Source organism: Scyliorhinus torazame, chromosome 2, assembly GCF_047496885.1.
Source record: "Scyliorhinus torazame isolate Kashiwa2021f chromosome 2, sScyTor2.1, whole genome shotgun sequence".
NCBI classification, from domain to species: Eukaryota; Metazoa; Chordata; class Chondrichthyes; order Carcharhiniformes; family Scyliorhinidae; genus Scyliorhinus; species Scyliorhinus torazame.
Window position 1 is genome coordinate 16092722 of NC_092708.1, and position 16943 is coordinate 16109664.

A 16943-nucleotide genomic window follows, 5' to 3' on the forward strand; every position below is an offset into this window, starting at 1 on the left:
CAGGGGATGTCCCGGAGGACTGGAGAATAGCCAATGTTGTTCCTCTGTTTAAGAAGGGTAGCAAGGATAATCCCGGGAACTACAGGCCGGTGAGCCTTACTTCAGTGGTAGGGAAATTACTGGAGAGAATTCTCGAGACAGGATCTACTCCCATTTGGAAGCAAATGGACGTATTAGTGAGAGGCAGCACGGTTTTGTGAAGGGGAGGTCGTGTCTCACTAACTTGATAGAGTTTTTCGAGGAGGTCACTAAGATGATTGATGCAGGTAGGGCAGTAGATGTTGTCTATATGGACTTCAGTAAGGCCTTTGACAAGGTCCCTCATGGTAGACTAGTACAAAAGGTGAAGTCACACGGGATCAGGGGTGAACTGGCAAGGTGGATACAGAACTGGCTAGGCCATAGAAGGCAGAGGGTAGCAATGGAGGGATGCTTTTCTAATTGGAGGGCTGTGACCAGTGGTGTTCCACAGGGATCAGTGCTGGGACCTTTGCTCTTTGTAGTATATATAAATGATTTGGAGGAAAATGTAACTGGTCTGATTAGTAAGTTTGCAGACGACACAAAGGTTGGTGGAATTGCGGATAGCGATGAGGACTGTCTGAGGATACAGCAGGATTTAGATTGTCTGGAGACTTGGGCGGAGAGATGGCAGATGGAGTTTAATCCGGACAAATGTGAGGTAATGCATTTTGGAAGGGCTAATGCAGGTAGGGAATATACAGTGAATGGTAGAACCCTCAAGAGTATTGAAAGTCAAAGAGATCTAGGAGTACAGGTCCACAGGTCATTGAAAGGGGCAACACAGGTGGAGAAGGTAGTCAAGAAGGCATACGGCATGCTTGCCTTCATTGGCCGGGGCATTGAGTATAAGAATTGGCAAGTCATGTTGCAGCTGTATAGAACCTTAGTTAGGCCACACTTGGAGTATAGTGTTCAATTCTGGTCGCCACACTACCAGAAGGATGTGGAGGCTTTAGAGAGGGTGCAGAAGAGATTTACCAGAATGTTGCCTGGTATGGAGGGCATAAGCTATGAGGAGCGATTGAATAAACTCGGTTTGTTCTCACTGGAACGAAGGAGGTTGAGGGGAGACCTGATAGAGGTATACAAAATTATGAGGGGCATAGACAGAGTGGATAGTCAGAGGCTTTTCCCCAGGGTAGAGGGGTCAATTACTAGGGGGCATAGGTTTAAGGTGAGAGGGGCAAGGTTTAGAGTAGATGTACGAGGCAAGTTTTTTACGCAGAGGGTAGTGGGTGCCTGGAACTCACTACCGGAGGAGGTAGTGGAAGCAGGGACGATAGGGACATTTAAGGGGCATCTTGACAAATATATGAATAGGATGGGAATAGAAGGATACGGACCCAGGAAGTGTAGAAGATTGTAGTTTAGTCGGGCAGTATGGTCGGCACGGGCTTGGAGGGCCGAAGGGCCTGTTCCTGTGCTGTACATTTCTTTGTTCTTTGTTCTTTGTGTGCGTCAGTGTGTGTGCCAATGTGTGCGTCAGTATGTGTGCCAATGTGTGCGTCAGTGTGTGTGCCAATGTGTGCGTCAGTGTGTGTGCCAATGTGTGCGTCAGTGTGTGTGCCAATGTGTGCGTCAGTGTGTGTGCCAATGTGTGCGTCAGTGTGTGTGCCAATGTGTGCGTCAGTGTGTGTGCCAATGTGTGTGCCAATGTGCGCGTCAGTGTGTGTGCCAATGTGTGTATCAGTGTGTGTGCCAATGTGTGCGTCAGTGTGTGTGACGCTGGTATTGCCAGCATGCCAGGGGGCAATTCAAAGGCACTGACCAAAGAACAAAGAAAAGTACAGCACAGGAACAGGCCCTTCGGCCCTCCAAGCCCGTGCCGACCATACTGCCCGACTAAACTACAATCTTCTACACTTCCTGGGTCCGTATCCTTCTATTCCCATCCTATTCATATATTTGGCAAGATGCCCCGTAAACGTCACTATCGTCCCTGCTTCCACCACCTCCTCCGGCAGCGAGTTCCAGGCACCCACTACCCTCTGCGTAAAAAACTTGCCTCGTACATCTCCTCTAAACCTTGCCCCTCACACCTTAAGCCTATGCCCCCTAGTAATTGACCCCTCTACCCTGGGGAAAAGCCTCTGACTATCCACTCTGTCTATGCCCCTCATAATTTTGTATACCTCTATCAGGTCGCCCCTCAACCTCCTTCGTTCCAGTGAGAACAAACCAAGTTTATTCAACCTCGCCTCATAGCTAATGCCCTCCATACCAGGCAATATCCTGGTAAATCTCTTCTGCACCCTCCCTAAAGCCTCCACATCCTTCTGGTAATGTGGCGACCAGAATTGAACACTATACTCCAAGTGTGGCCTAACTAAGCTGCAACATGACTTGCCAATTTTTATACTCAGTGCCCTGGCCGATGAAGCAAGCATGCCATGTCCCTGATCACCCGGGGGGTACAAATCCTCTGAGTCCTCCAGCACGGTCATCACACCTATGCAACACGGTGGCACAGTGGTTAGCACTGTTGCTTCACAGCTCCAGGGTGCCAGGTTCGATTCCCGGCTTGGGACACCTGCTCCAAACTGTTAATGGACATTGGAGTGCCATAAAAACAAAGAAATCTACCCTCCGTCCAGATAGCCTTCAGCTGTCAATCAAGAGGCTTATAAAAGTCAATGGGGCGTGAAATTCAATGTAAACAATCAAATACAAAGGGATAAAAGCAGGCAAACTCTAACAGCGAAACCACAGAGCCTATTGAAATTTTAAGGGGAGTGAAATGCTTCTCCAAGAAACAAGGTGGAGAATGGCTCTGTCCTGTGAGAGGATAGTAGGACAGACAGACTGCAGAATGGCTCTGTCCTGTGAGGGGATTGTAGGACAGACCGGCTGCAGAATGGCTCTGTCCTGTGAGAGGAGAGTAGGACAGACCGGCTGCAGAATGGCTCTGTCCTGTGAGGGGATAGTAGGACAGACCGGCTGCAGAATGGCTCTGTCCTGTGAGGGGAGAGTAGGACAGACCGGCTGCAGAATGGCTCTGTCCTGTGAGGGGAGAGTAGGACAGACAGGCTGCAGAATGGCTCTGTCCTGTGAGGGGAGAGTAGGACAGACCGGCTGCAGAATGGCTCTGTCCTGTGAGAGGAGAGTAGGACAGACCGGCTGTAGAATGGCTCTGTCCTGTGAGGGGAGGGGAGGACAGACAGACTGCAGAATGGCTCTGTCCTGTGCGAGGATAGTAGGACAGACCGGCTGTAGAATGGCTCTGTCCTGTGAGAGGATAGTAGGACACACAGACTGCAGAATGGCTCTGTCCTGTGAGGGGAGGGGAGGACAGACAGGCTGCAGAATGGCTCTGTCCTGTGAGGGGATAGTAGGACAGACCGGCTGTAGAATGGCTCTGTCCTGTGAGGGGAGGGGAGGACAGACAGACTGCAGAATGGCTCTGTCCTGTGAGAGGAGGGGAGGACAGACAGACTGCAGAATGGCTCTGTCCTGTGAGGGGAGGACAGACAGGCTGCAGAATGGCTCTGTCCTGTGCGAGGATAGTAGGACAGACCGGCTGTAGAATGGCTCTGTCCTGTGAGGGGAGGGGAGGACAGACAGACTGCAGAATGGCTCTGTCCTGTGCGAGGATAGTAGGACAGACCTGCTGTAGAATGGCTCTGTCCTGTGAGGGGAGGGGAGGACAGACAGGCTGCAGAATGGCTCTGTCCTGTGAGGGGAGGGGAGGACAGACAGGCTGCAGAATGGCTCTGTCCTGTGAGAGGATAGTAGGACAGACAGACTGCAGAATGGCTCTGTCCTGTGAGGGGAGAGTAGGACAGACCGGCTGTAGAATGGCTCTGTCCTGTGAGAGGATAGTAGGACACACAGACTGCAGAATGGCTCTGTCCTGTGAGAGGATAGTAGGACAGACCGGCTGTAGAATGGCTCTGTCCTGTGAGAGGATAGTAGGACACACAGACTGCAGAATGGCTCTGTCCTGTGAGAGGATAGTAGGACACACAGACTGCAGAATGGCTCTGTCCTGTGAGAGGATAGTAGGACAGACAGGCTGCAGAATGGCTCTGTCCTGTGTGAGGATAGTAGGACAGACCGGCTGTAGAATGGCTCTGTCCTGTGAGGGGAGGGGAGGACAGACAGGCTGCAGAATGGCTCTGTCCTGTGCGAGGATAGTAGGACAGACAGGCTGTAGAATGGCTCTGTCCTGTGCGAGGATAGTAGGACAGACAGGCTGCAGAATGGCTCCGTCCTGTGAGGGGAGGGGAGGACAGACAGGCTGCAGAATGGCTCTGTCCTGGGAGGGGAGAGTAGGACAGACCGACTGCAGAATGGCTCTGTCCTGTGAGGGGATTGTAGGACAGTCAGGCTGCAGAATGGCTCTGTCCTGTGAGGGGATTGTAGGACAGACAGGCTGCAGAATGGCTCTGTCCTGTGAGAGGAGAGTAGGACAGACAGGCTGCAGAATGGCTCTGTCCTGTGAGAGGAGAGTAGGACAGACAGGCTGCAGAATGGCTCTGTCCTGTGAGAGGATAGTAGGACAGACCGGCTGTAGAATGGCTCTGTCCTGTGAGGGGAGAGTAGGACAGACAGGCTGTAGAATGGCTCTGTCCTGTGAGAGGATAGTAGGACAGACCGGCTGTAGAATGGCTCTGTCCTGTGAGGGGAGGGGAGGACAGACAGGCTGCAGAATGGCTCTGTCCTGTGAGGGGAGGGGAGGACAGACAGACTGCAGAATGGCTCTGTCCTGTGCGAGGATAGTAGGACAGACCGGCTGTAGAATGGCTCTGTCCTGTGAGGGGAGGGGAGGACAGACAGGCTGCAGAATGGCTCTGTCCTGTGAGAGGATAGTAGGTCAGACCGGCTGTAGAATGGCTCTGTCCTGTGAGGGGAGGGGAGGACAGACAGACTGCAGAATGGCTCAGTCCTGTGCGAGGATAGTAGGACAGACCGGCTGTAGAATGGCTCTGTCCTGTGAGGGGATAGTAGGACACACAGACTGCAGAATGGTTCTGTCCTGTGCGAGGATAGTAGGACAGACAGGCTGTAGAATGGCTCTGTCCTGTGAGAGGATAGTAGGACAGGCAGGCTGCAGAATGGCTCCGTCCTGTGAGGGGAGGGGAGGACAGACAGGCTGCAGAATGGCTCTGTCCTGGGAGGGGAGAGTAGGACAGACCGACTGCAGAATGGCTCTGTCCTGTGAGGGGATTGTAGGACAGTCAGGCTGTAGAATGGCTCTGTCCTGTGAGGGGAGGACAGACCGGCTGCAGAATGGCTCTGTCCTGTGAGAGGGTTGTAGGACAGACAGACTGCAGAATGGCTCTGTCCTGTGAGGGGAGGGGAGGACAGACAGGCTGCAGAATGGCTCTGTCCTGTGAGAGAATAGTAGGACAGACCGGCTGTAGAATGGCTCTGTCCTGTGAGAGGATAGTAGGACACACAGACTGCAGAATGGCTCTGTCCTGTGTGAGGATAGTAGGACAGACCGGCTGTAGAATGGCTCTGTCCTGTGCGAGGATAGTAGGACAGACAGGCTGCAGAATGGCTCTGTCCTGTGAGGGGATAGTAGGACAGACAGGCTGCAGAATGGCTCTGTCCTGTGAGGGGAGGGGAGGACAGACAGGCTGCAGAATGGCTCTGTCCTGTGAGCGGATAGTAGGACAGACAGGCTGCAGAATGGCTCTGTCCTGTGAGAGGATTGTAGGACAGACAGACTGCAGAATAGCCCTGTCCTGTGAGCGGATAGTAGGACAGACAGGCTGCAGAATGGCTCTGTCCTGTGAGAGGATAGTAGGACAGACAGACTGCAGAATGGCTCTGTCCTGTGAGGGGAGAGTAGGACAGACCGGCTGCAGAATGGCTCTGTCCTGTGAGAGGGTTGTAGGACAGACAGACTGCAGAATGGCTCTGTGCTGTGAGGGGAGGGGAGGACAGACAGGCTGCAGAATGGCTCTGTCCTGTGAGAGGATAGTAGGACAGACCGGCTGTAGAATGGCTCTGTCCTGTGAGAGGAGGGGAGGACAGACAGGCTGCAGAATGGCTCTGTGCTGTGAGGGGAGGGGAGGACAGACAGACTGCAGAATGGTTCTGTCCTGTGAGAGGATAGTAGGACAGACAGGCTGCAGAATAGCTCTGTCCTGTGAGGGGAGGGGAGGACAGACAGACTGCAGAATGGTTCTGTCCTGTGAGAGGATAGTAGGACAGACAGGCTGCAGAATAGCTCTGTCCTGTGAGGGGAGGGGAGGACAGACAGGCTGCAGAATGGCTCTGTCCTGTGAGAGGATAGTAGGACAGACAGGCTGCAGAATAGCCCTGTCCTGTGAGCGGATAGTAGGACAGACAGGCTGCAGAATGGCTCTGTCCTGGGAGGGGAGAGTAGGACAGACAGGCTGCAGAATGGCTCTGTCCTGTGAGGGGATAGTAGGACAGACAGGCTGCAGAATGGCTCTGTCCTGTGAGGGGAGAGTAGGACAGACCGGCTGCAGAATGGCTCTGTCCTGTGAGAGGATAGTAGGACAGACAGACTGCAGAATGGCTCTGTCCTGTGAGGGGAGGGGAGGACAGACAGGCTGCAGAATGGCTCTGTCCTGTGAGAGGAGGGGAGGACAGACAGACTGCAGAATGGCTCTGGCCTGTGAGGGGATAGTAGGACAGACCGGCTGCAGAATGGCTCTGTCCTGTGAGAGGAGGGGAGGACAGACAGGCTGCAGAATGGCTCTGTGCTGTGAGGGGAGGGGAGGACAGACAGACTGCAGAATGGTTCTGTCCTGTGAGAGGATAGTAGGACAGACAGGCTGCAGAATAGCTCTGTCCTGTGAGGGGAGGGGAGGACAGACAGGCTGCAGAATGGCTCTGTCCTGTGAGAGGAGGGGAGGACAGACAGGCTGCAGAATGGCTCTGTGCTGTGAGGGGAGGGGAGGACAGACAGACTGCAGAATGGTTCTGTCCTGTGAGAGGATAGTAGGACAGACAGGCTGCAGAATAGCCCTGTCCTGTGAGCGGATAGTAGGACAGACAGGCTGCAGAATGGCTCTGTCCTGTGAGAGGATAGTAGGACAGACAGACTGCAGAATGGCTCTGTCCTGTGAGGGGAGGGGAGGACAGACAGACTGCAGAATGGTTCTGTCCTGTGAGAGGATAGTAGGACAGACAGGCTGCAGAATAGCTCTGTCCTGTGAGGGGAGGGGAGGACAGACAGGCTGCAGAATGGCTCTGTCCTGTGAGAGGATAGTGGGACAGACAGGCTGCAGAATAGCCCTGTCCTGTGAGCGGATAGTAGGACAGACAGGCTGCAGAATGGCTCTGTCCTGGGAGGGGAGAGTAGGACAGACAGGCTGCAGAATGGCTCTGTCCTGTGAGGGGATAGTAGGACAGACAGGCTGCAGAATGGCTCTGTCCTGTGAGGGGAGAGTAGGACAGACCGGCTGCAGAATGGCTCTGTCCTGTGAGAGGATAGTAGGACAGACAGACTGCAGAATGGCTCTGTCCTGTGAGGGGAGGGGAGGACAGACAGGCTGCAGAATGGCTCTGTCCTGTGAGAGGAGGGGAGGACAGACAGACTGCAGAATGGCTCTGGCCTGTGAGGGGATAGTAGGACAGACCGGCTGCAGAATGGCTCTGTCCTGTGAGGGGAGGGGAGGACAGACAGACTGCAGAATGGTTCTGTCCTGTGAGAGGATAGTAGGACAGACAGGCTGCAGAATAGCTCTGTCCTGTGAGGGGAGGGGAGGACAGACAGGCTGCAGAATGGCTCTGTCCTGTGAGAGGAGGGGAGGACAGACAGACTGCAGAATGGCTCTGGCCTGTGAGGGGATAGTAGGACAGACCGGCTGCAGAATGGCTCTGTCCTGTGAGGGGAGGGGAGGACAGACAGACTGCAGAATGGTTCTGTCCTGTGAGAGGATAGTAGGACAGACAGGCTGCAGAATAGCTCTGTCCTGTGAGGGGAGGGGAGGACAGACAGGCTGCAGAATGGCTCTGTCCTGTGAGAGGAGGGGAGGACAGACAGACTGCAGAATGGCTCTGGCCTGTGAGGGGATAGTAGGACAGACCGGCTGCAGAATGGCTCTGTCCTGTGAGGGGAGGGGAGGACAGACAGACTGCAGAATGGTTCTGTCCTGTGAGAGGATAGTAGGCCAGACCGGCCGCTAGAATGGCTCTGTCCTGTGAGAGGATAGTAGGACAGACCAGCTGTAGAATGGCTCTGTCCTGGGAGGGGAGAGTAGGACAGACAGGCTGCAGAATGGCTCTGTCCTGTGAGGGGATAGTAGGACAGACCGGCTGCAGAATGGCTCTGTCCTGTGAGGGGAGAGTAGGACAGACCGGCTGCAGAATGGCTCTGTCCTGTGAGGGGATTGTAGGCCAGACCGGCTGCAGAATGGCTCTGTCCTGTGAGGGGATAGTAGGACAGACCGGCTGCAGAATGGCTCTGTCCTGTGAGGGGAGAGTAGGACAGACCGGCTGCAGAATGGCTCTGTCCTGTGAGGGGATTGTAGGCCAGACCGGCTGCAGAATGGCTCTGTCCTGTGAGGGGAGAGTAGGACAGACAGGCTGCAGAATGGCTCTGTCCTGTGAGGGGAGAGTAGGACAGACAGACTGCAGAATGGCTCTGTCCTGTGAGGGGAGAGTAGGACAGACCGGCTGTAGCTGTAGCTGTGCTTTGCCGTGTTCAACATGAAACAAAGCTGGTTTCAAATCTTCACAGACCCTCAGCGTCCCCCATCCTGGGGAGACCCTCGGCCTGGCCTACTCCAGCGCAGCCTGAGCCCGGGCCCGAGCACCCCGCTCTGCACCCCCACCCCTCCCCATGGGATCTGACGACCTCTGATGTGCCCTTGTGCTCCCTGGGGAAAATTGGAAAATTTAATTGGAAAAAAAATAATTGGGTACTCCAAATTTAAAAAATACGAATGAGATTAAAAGGAAAGAAATTAGGCATGAGCGGAGGGTGACATCCTGGTCACATCAGCTGCAGCGGGCTGGGAGATACGGAAACTGCCGCCAATCCTGATTCGGGCCTCTCCCGGAATTCACTGGATAGAGCGGAGTTTGTGCCAGGCGAATCTCCCCCAGAGATTGGATTTAAAATCCCATCTGACAGATGGCACCTCTGACAGTGCAGCACTCCCTCACTCTTGGCAATGTCTGTGGATCGCGTGTTCAATTCTCAGAAAAAGGGAATAGGAGAGGAGGTTACCCACTGTGGCACAACTTATACATTTAGACAACAAAGGTTTCTGGGTCATAATTTCGCTGCAATGGATTTTTGATCGATTTGAAAAGCTCCATACAAGCAGGTAGGAAGCAGAAAGTGTAACCATGGTTGATGGAATGAATAATTCGGCACCCTTTATAGTTTCACGTGGGAGTGAATCAGCACCAAGCACAACACACTGCGCACACGTCAATATTCAAACAAGGTGGGAGTGAGAGAAATCCTCATCCGCACACCGGAAGGCAGCTTCCAACCTCGACAACCTCCTGCACTGTATCTAACTCCATGCTGCACCGAGCCAGGAAATGCCTGATGGAACATGCGGTCCCAGCCTCAGGACATGTTGGCCATAGAGGACCGAGAGGTTGGTGAACAATATAGGATACAGAGAGGATACAGCAGGATTTAGATTGTCTGGAGACTTGGGCGGAGAGATGGCAGATGGAGTTTAATCCGGACAAATGTGAGGTAATGCATTTTGGAAGGGCTAATGCAGGTAGGGAATATGCAGTGAATGGTAGAACCCTCAAGAGTATTGAAAGTCAGAGAGATCTAGGAGTACAGGTCCACAGGTCATTGAAAGGGGCAACACAGGTGGAGAAGGTAGTCAAGAAGGCATACGGCATGCTTGCCTTCATTGGCCGGGGCATTGAGTATAAGAATTGGCAAGTCATGTTGCAGCTGAATAGAACCTTAGTTAGGCCACACTTGGAGTATAGTGTTCAATTCTGGTCGCCACACTACCAGAAGGATGTGGAGGCTTTAGAGAGGGTGCAGAAGAGATTTACCAGAATGTTGCCTGGTATGGAGGGCATAAGCTATGAGGAGCGATTGAATAAACTCGGTTTGTTCTCACTGGAACGAAGGAGGTTGAGGGGCGACCTGAAAGAGGTATACAAAATTATGAGGGGCATAGACAGTGGATAGTCAGAGGCTTTTCCCCAGGGTAGAGGGGTCAATTACTAGGGGGCATAGGTTTAAGGTGAGAGGGGCAAGGTTTAGAGTAGATGTACGAGGCAAGTTTTTTACGCAGAGGGTAGTGGGTGCCTGGAACTCGCTACCGGAGGAGGTAGTGGAAGCAGGGACGATAGGGACATTTAAGGGGCATCTTGACAAATATATGAATAGGATGGGAATAGAAGGATGCGGACCCAGGAAGTGTAGAAGATTGTAGTTTAGTCGGGCAGTATGGTCGGCACGGGCTTCGAGGGCCGAAGGGCCTGTTCCTGTGCTGTACATTTCTTTGTTCTTTGTTCTTTGAACCTTTGGAATTCTCCACCCCAGAGACTGTGGACGCTCAGTCTCTATCTAACCCCGTGCTGTACCTATCCTGGGAGTGTTTGATGGGGACAGTGTAGAGGGAGCTTTACTCCGTATCTAACCCCGTGCTATATCTGTCCAGGGAGAGTTTGATGGGGACAGTGTAGAGGGAGCTTTACTCTGTATCGAACACCATGTTGTACCTGTGCTGGGAGTGTTTGATGGAGACAATATAGAGGGAGCTTTACTCTGTATCTAACCCCGTGCTGTACCTGTCCTGGGAGTGTTTGATGGGGACAGTGTAGAGGGAGCTTTACTCTGTATTTAACCCCGTGCTGTACCTGTCCTGGGAGTGTTTGATGGGGACAGTGTAGAGGGAGCTTTACTCTGTATCGAACCCCATGTTGTACCTGTGCTGGGAGAGTTTGATGGAGACAGTGTAGAGGAAGCTTGACTCTGTATCGAACCCCATGTTGTACCTGTCCTGGGAGTGTTTGATGGAGACAGTGTAGAGGGAGTTTTACTCTCTATCTAACCCTGTGCTGTACCTGTCCTGGGAGTGTTTGTGGGGACACTGTAGAGGGCGCTTTACTCTGTATCTAACCTCGTGCTGTACCTGTCCTGGGAGTGTTTGATGGGGACAGTGTAGAGGGTGCTTTACTCTGTATCTAACCCCGTGCTGTACCGGTCCAGGGAGTGTTTGATGGGGACAGTGTCGAGGGAGCTTTACTCTGTATCTAATCCCATGCTGTACCTGTCCTGGGAGTGTTTGATGGAGACAGTGTAGAGGGAGTTTTACTCTCTATCTAACCCCGTGCTGTACCTGTCCTGGGAGTGTTTGTGGGGACAGTGTAGAGGGAGCTTTACTCTGTATCTAACCCCATGCTGTACCTGTCCTGTGAGTGTTTGATGGGGACAGTGTAGAGGGAGATTTACTCTGTATCTATCCCCGTGCCATCCCTGTCCAGGGAGTGTTTGATGGGGACAGTGTAGAGGGAGCTTTACTCTGTATCTAACCCCGTGATGTACCTGTTCAGGGACTGTTCGATGGCGACAGTGTGGAGGGCGCTTTACTCTGCATCTAACTCCGTGCTGTACCTGTCCTGGGAGTGTTTGATGGGGACATTGTAGAGGGAGCTTTACTCTGTATCTAACCCCATGCTGTACCTGTCCAGGGTGTGTTTGATGGGGACAGTGTAGAGGGAGCTTTACTCTGTATCTTACCCCGTGCTGTACCTGTCCTGCGAGTATTTGATGGGGACAGTGTAGAGGGAGATTTACTCTGTATCTATCCCCGTGCCATCCCTGTCCAGGGAGTGTTCGATGGGGACAGTGTGGAGGGCGCTTTACTCTGAATCTAACTCCGTGCTGTACCTGTCCTGGGAGTGTTTGATGGGGATAGTGTAGAGGGAGCTTTACTCTGGATCTAACCCCGTGCTTTTCCTGTCCAGGGTGTGTTTGATGGGGACAGTGTAGAGGGAGCTTTCCTCTGTATCGAACCCCATGTTGTACCTGTCCTGGGAGTGTTTGATGGAGACAGTGTGGAGGTAGTTTTACTCTCTATCTAACCCCGTGCTGTACCTGTCCTGGGAGTGTTTGTGGGGACACTGTAGAGGGAGCTTTACTCTGTATCTAACCCCGTGCTGTACCTGTCCTGGGAGTGTTTGATGGGGACAGTGTAGAGGCAGCTTTACTCTGTATCTAACCCCGTGCTGTACCTGTCTTGGGAGTGTTTGATGGGGACAGTGTAGAGGCAGCTTTACTCTGTATCTAACCCCGTGCTGTACCTGTCTTGGGAGTGTTTGATGGGGACAGTGTAGGGGGAGCTTTACTCTGGATCTAACCCCGTGCTGTTCCTGTCCAGGGTGTGTTTGATGGGGACAGTGTAGAGGGAGCTTTCCTCTGTATCAAACCCCGTGCTGTACCTGTCCTGGGAGTGTTTGTGGGGACACTGTAGAGGGAGCTTTACTCTGTATCTAACCCCGTGCTGTACCTGTCCTGGGAGTGTTTGATGGGGACAGTGTAGAGGCAGCTTTACTCTGTATCTAACCCCGTGCTGTACCTGTCTTGGGAGTGTTTGATGGGGACAGTGTAGAGGCAGCTTTACTCTGTATCTAACCCCGTGCTGTACCTGTCTTGGGAGTGTGTGATGGGGACAGTGTAGGGGGAGCTTTACTCTGGATCTAACCCCGTGCTGTTCCTGTCCAGGGTGTGTTTGATGGGGACAGTGTAGAGGGAGCTTTCCTCTGTATCGAACCCCATGTTGTACCTGTCCTGGGAGTGTTTGATGGAGACAGTGTGGAGGTAGTTTTACTCACTATCTAACCCCGTGCTGTACCTGTCCTGGGAGTGTGTGTGGGGACACTGTAGAGGGAGCTTTACTCTGTATCTAACCCCGTGCTGTACCTGTCCTGGGAGTGTTTGATGGGACAGTGTAGGGGGAGCTTTACTCTGTACCTAACCCCGTGCTGTACCTGTCCTGGGAGTGTTTGATGGGGACAGTGTAGAGGGAGCTTTACTCTGTATCTAACCTCGTGCTGTACCTGTCCTGGGAGTGTTTGATGGGGACAGTGTAGAGGGAACTTTACTCTGTATCTAACCCCGTGCTGTACCCGTCCTGGGAGTATTTGATGGGGACAGTGTAGAGGCAGCTTTACTCTGTATCTAACCCCGTGCTGTACCTGTCTTGGGAGTGTTTGATGGGGACAGTGTAGCGGGAGCTTTACTCTGTATCTAACCCCGTGCTGTACCTGTCCTGGGAGTGTTTGATGGGGACAGTGTAGAGGGAGCTTTACTCTGTATCTAACCCCGTGCTGTACCTCTCCTGGTAGTATTTGATGAGGACAGTGTCGAGGGAGCTTTACTTTGTGTGGTAGTCGGTATTAGGGGTATTACGGTACCCAGGTTGATGCTATAAGATCATTGGTGTGGGAGGTACCTGAGACAGCAAACCATTGGTGAAGCCTGCCAGCTGGTTCCGCCCAGTAAGGCGGAGTATAATAGCCTGTGTCTCCCTAGCAGCTGCATTCTGTACCTGTGCTGCTGGGGGAAACATCTAGTCCAATAAAGCCTTCAATTGTCATCCAATCTCGCTTCTGGAGTTATTGATCGAGCATCAACTTATTGGATTACATTTTAAAGAATGGGCCTCCGAATCAAGCCGGAGTGTCTGCAACTCAGCCCCCACGCGGCAAACTCAGCGGCAACCTTCAAACACTGGCTGGCGTGCTTCAAAGGGTACCTCAGGACGGCCACGACTGCACCTACGGAGGACCAGAAACAGCAAGTTTTCCACTCGAGGGTGAGCCCAGAGATCTCCGCCCTCATTGAGGATGCGGACGATTTCGAGGCCGCAATGACCCTGCTGAAAGGACACTATATTCGGCCAGTAAACCAGGTCTACGCCCGCCATCTGCGAGTGACGAGGCGACAAATCCCCAGGGAATCACTGGAGGAATTCTACCGTGCGCTCCTGGTGTTAGGTAGGAACTGTGACTGCCCGGAAGTTTCAGCCAGCGATCACACAGGACCTTTGATCCGGGACGCATTCGTTGCAAGTATGCTGTCCTCCCAAATCCGCCAGCGGCTGCTAGAAAAAGAGACACTAGGCTTCAAGGAGGCGCGGGCCCTTGCTAGCTCCCTGGATGTGGCATCCCGAAACGCCCGCGCGGACGTCCCCGACCGCGCGGCGGCCCCTTGGGCAGCGTGGAACCCCCCCCCGCGGCTGACTCCGATGCATCCCCCATCCTCCCACAAGCTTGTGCTGCGCGACTACCAGCCATCCCTGGGGGGCCCCGCTGCTATTTTTGCGGGCAAGCCAAGCACCCCCGGCAGCGCTGCCTGGCCCGCTCCTCCACCTGCAAAGGGTGCGGCAAAAAGGGCCATTTCGTGGCGGTATGCCAGGCCCGGGCGGTCGCCGCGGTCTCCGGGTGCGAACTGGGACCGCCATCCCAACTCTCTCCACGAGCCACGTGTGGCCAGCGGGTGCCGCCATCTTCCTGTTCCAGAGCCACGTGCGGGCCCCGGGATCCGCCATCTTTTTCACCAGGGACCACGTGCGACGGATGGGCGCCGCCATCTTGCACACCCCCAGCCATGTGCGGCCAATGGGCGGCTCCATCTTGGCTGGAGTTTCAGGACCCCGATTCGGATGACCACACACTGCCCGAGGAAAACCTCCAACTTTTGCCACAACTTGCCTGGGTGACCCTGGACCAGCCTTGGCCCCGAACGCACTCGACTACGACGATGACCGTGCTCATCAATGGGCACAAAACATCCTGCCTGATCGACTCCGGGAGCACAGAGAGCTACATACACCCCAACACGGTAAGGCGCTGTTCTCTTCCCATCCACCCAGTTAATCAAAAAATCTCCCTGGCCTCTGGGTCTCACTCTGTAGAGATCAAAGTGTTCTGCGTAGCGATCCTCACGGTCCAGGGAAGGGAATTAAAAAATTTCCGCCTCTACGTCCTCCCTCACCTTTGCGCTGCCACGCTCCTAGGATTAGATTTCCAATGTAACCTCCAGAGTTTAACTTTTAAATTCAGCAGCCCTATACCCCCCTCAATGTCTGCAGCCTCGCGACCCTCAAGGTCGATCCGCCTACCCTTTTTGCGAACCTCACCCCGGATTGCAAACCCGTCGCCACCAGGAGCAGACGGTACAGTGCCCAGGACCGGATCTTCATTCGGTCGGAAGTCCAGCGGTAACTGAAGGAAGGTAGTATTGAGGCTAGCAACAGTCCCTGGGGAGCTCAAGTAGTGGCTGTGAAGACCGGGGAGAAGCATAGGATGGTCATCGATTATCGCCAGACCATCAACAGGTATACGCAGCTCGACGCGTACCCCCTCCCCCGCATATCTGATTTGGCCAATCAGATTGCACAATACAAGGTCTTTTCCATAGTGGATCTAAAATCCGCCTACCACCAGCTCCCCATCCGCCCTAGCGACCGCAAATACACTGCATTCGAAGCAGATGGGCAGCTCTACCACTTTCTAAGGGTTCCCTTCGGTGTCACAAATGGAGTCTTGGTCTTCCAACGGGAGATGGACCGAATGGTTGACCGGTACGGTTTGCGGGCCACGTTTCCGTACCTCGATAACGTCACCATCTGCGGCCACGACCAGCAGGACCACGACACCAACCTCCGCAAATTCCTCCAGACCGCAATACCCTTAATCGAACATACAACAAGGACAAATGCGTGTTCAGCACCGACCGTCTAGCCATCCTTGGCTGCGTAGTGCATGATGGAGTTATAGGCCCAGATCCCGAACGCATGCGCCCCCTCATGGAGTTTCCCCTCCCCCACTGCTCCAAGGCCCTGAAACGCGGCCTGGGATTTTTTTCATAATATGCCCAGTTGGTCCCCAACTATGCGGACAAGGCCCGCCCACTAATTCAATCCACGTTTTTTCCCCTGTCGGCAGAGGCCCGCCAGGCCTTCAGCCGCATCAAAGCGGACATTGCAAAGGCCACGATGCACGCAATCGATGAGTCGCTCCCCTTCCAAGTCGAGAGCGACGCGTCCGCCGTAGCTCTGGCGGCCACCCTCAATCAATCTTCTCACGCACCCTCCACGCTTCAGAAATCCACCATTCCTCAGTTGAAAAGGAGGCCCAGGCCATAGTCGAAGCTGTGCGGCACTGGAGGCATTACCTGGCCGGCAGGAGATTCACTCTCCTCACTGACCAACAGTCGGTTGCTTTCATGTTCGATAATGCACAGCGGGGTAAAATAAAGAACGATAAGATCTTACGGTGGAGGATCGAGCTCTCCACCTTCAACTATGAGATCTTGTATCGTCCTGGGAAGCTAAACGAGCCTCCTGATGCCCTATCCCGCGGCACATGTCCAACGCACAAGTGGACCGCCTCCGAGCCCTCCACGAGGACCTCTGCCACCCGGGGGTCACTTGATTCTTCCATTTCATTAAGACCCGCAACCTGCCCTACTCCATCGAGAGGTCAGGACCGCCACCAGGAACTGCCAAATCTGCGCAGAGTGCAAGCCACACTTCTACAGGCCAGAGAGGGCGCACCTGATAAAAGCTTCCTGTCCCTTTGAACGCCTCAGTATGGACTTCAAAGGGCCCCTCCCCTTCACCGACTGCAACACGTGCTTCCTGAACGTGATTGACGAGTACTCCCGGTTCCCATTCACCATCTCCTGCCCCGACATGACAGCAGCCACCGTCATAAAAGCCCTCCACAGTATCTTTACACTGTTCGGATTCCCCGCCTACATACACAGCGATAGGGGTCCTCCTTTATGAGCGACGAACTGCATCAATTCCTGCTCAGTAAGGGCATCGCCTCGAGCAGGACGACCAGTTACAACCCCAGGGGTAATGGACAGGTAGAGAGGGAGAACGGAACGGTCTGGAAGACCGTCCTACTGGCCCTACGATCCAGGAATCTCCCAATCTCCCGCTGGCTAGAGGTCCTTCCGGATGCTCTCCACTCCATCCGATCACTACTGT

The 16943-nt window shown here is 53.8% G+C and overlaps 1 protein-coding gene across 7 annotated transcripts in view; it reads right to left on the reverse strand.

The window, feature by feature from the left end:
- spega (striated muscle enriched protein kinase a) overlaps nt 1-16943 on the reverse strand; it is a 1182457-nt gene that overhangs the window by 634392 nt on the left and 531122 nt on the right. The gene's annotated exons all lie outside the window — the stretch shown is intronic.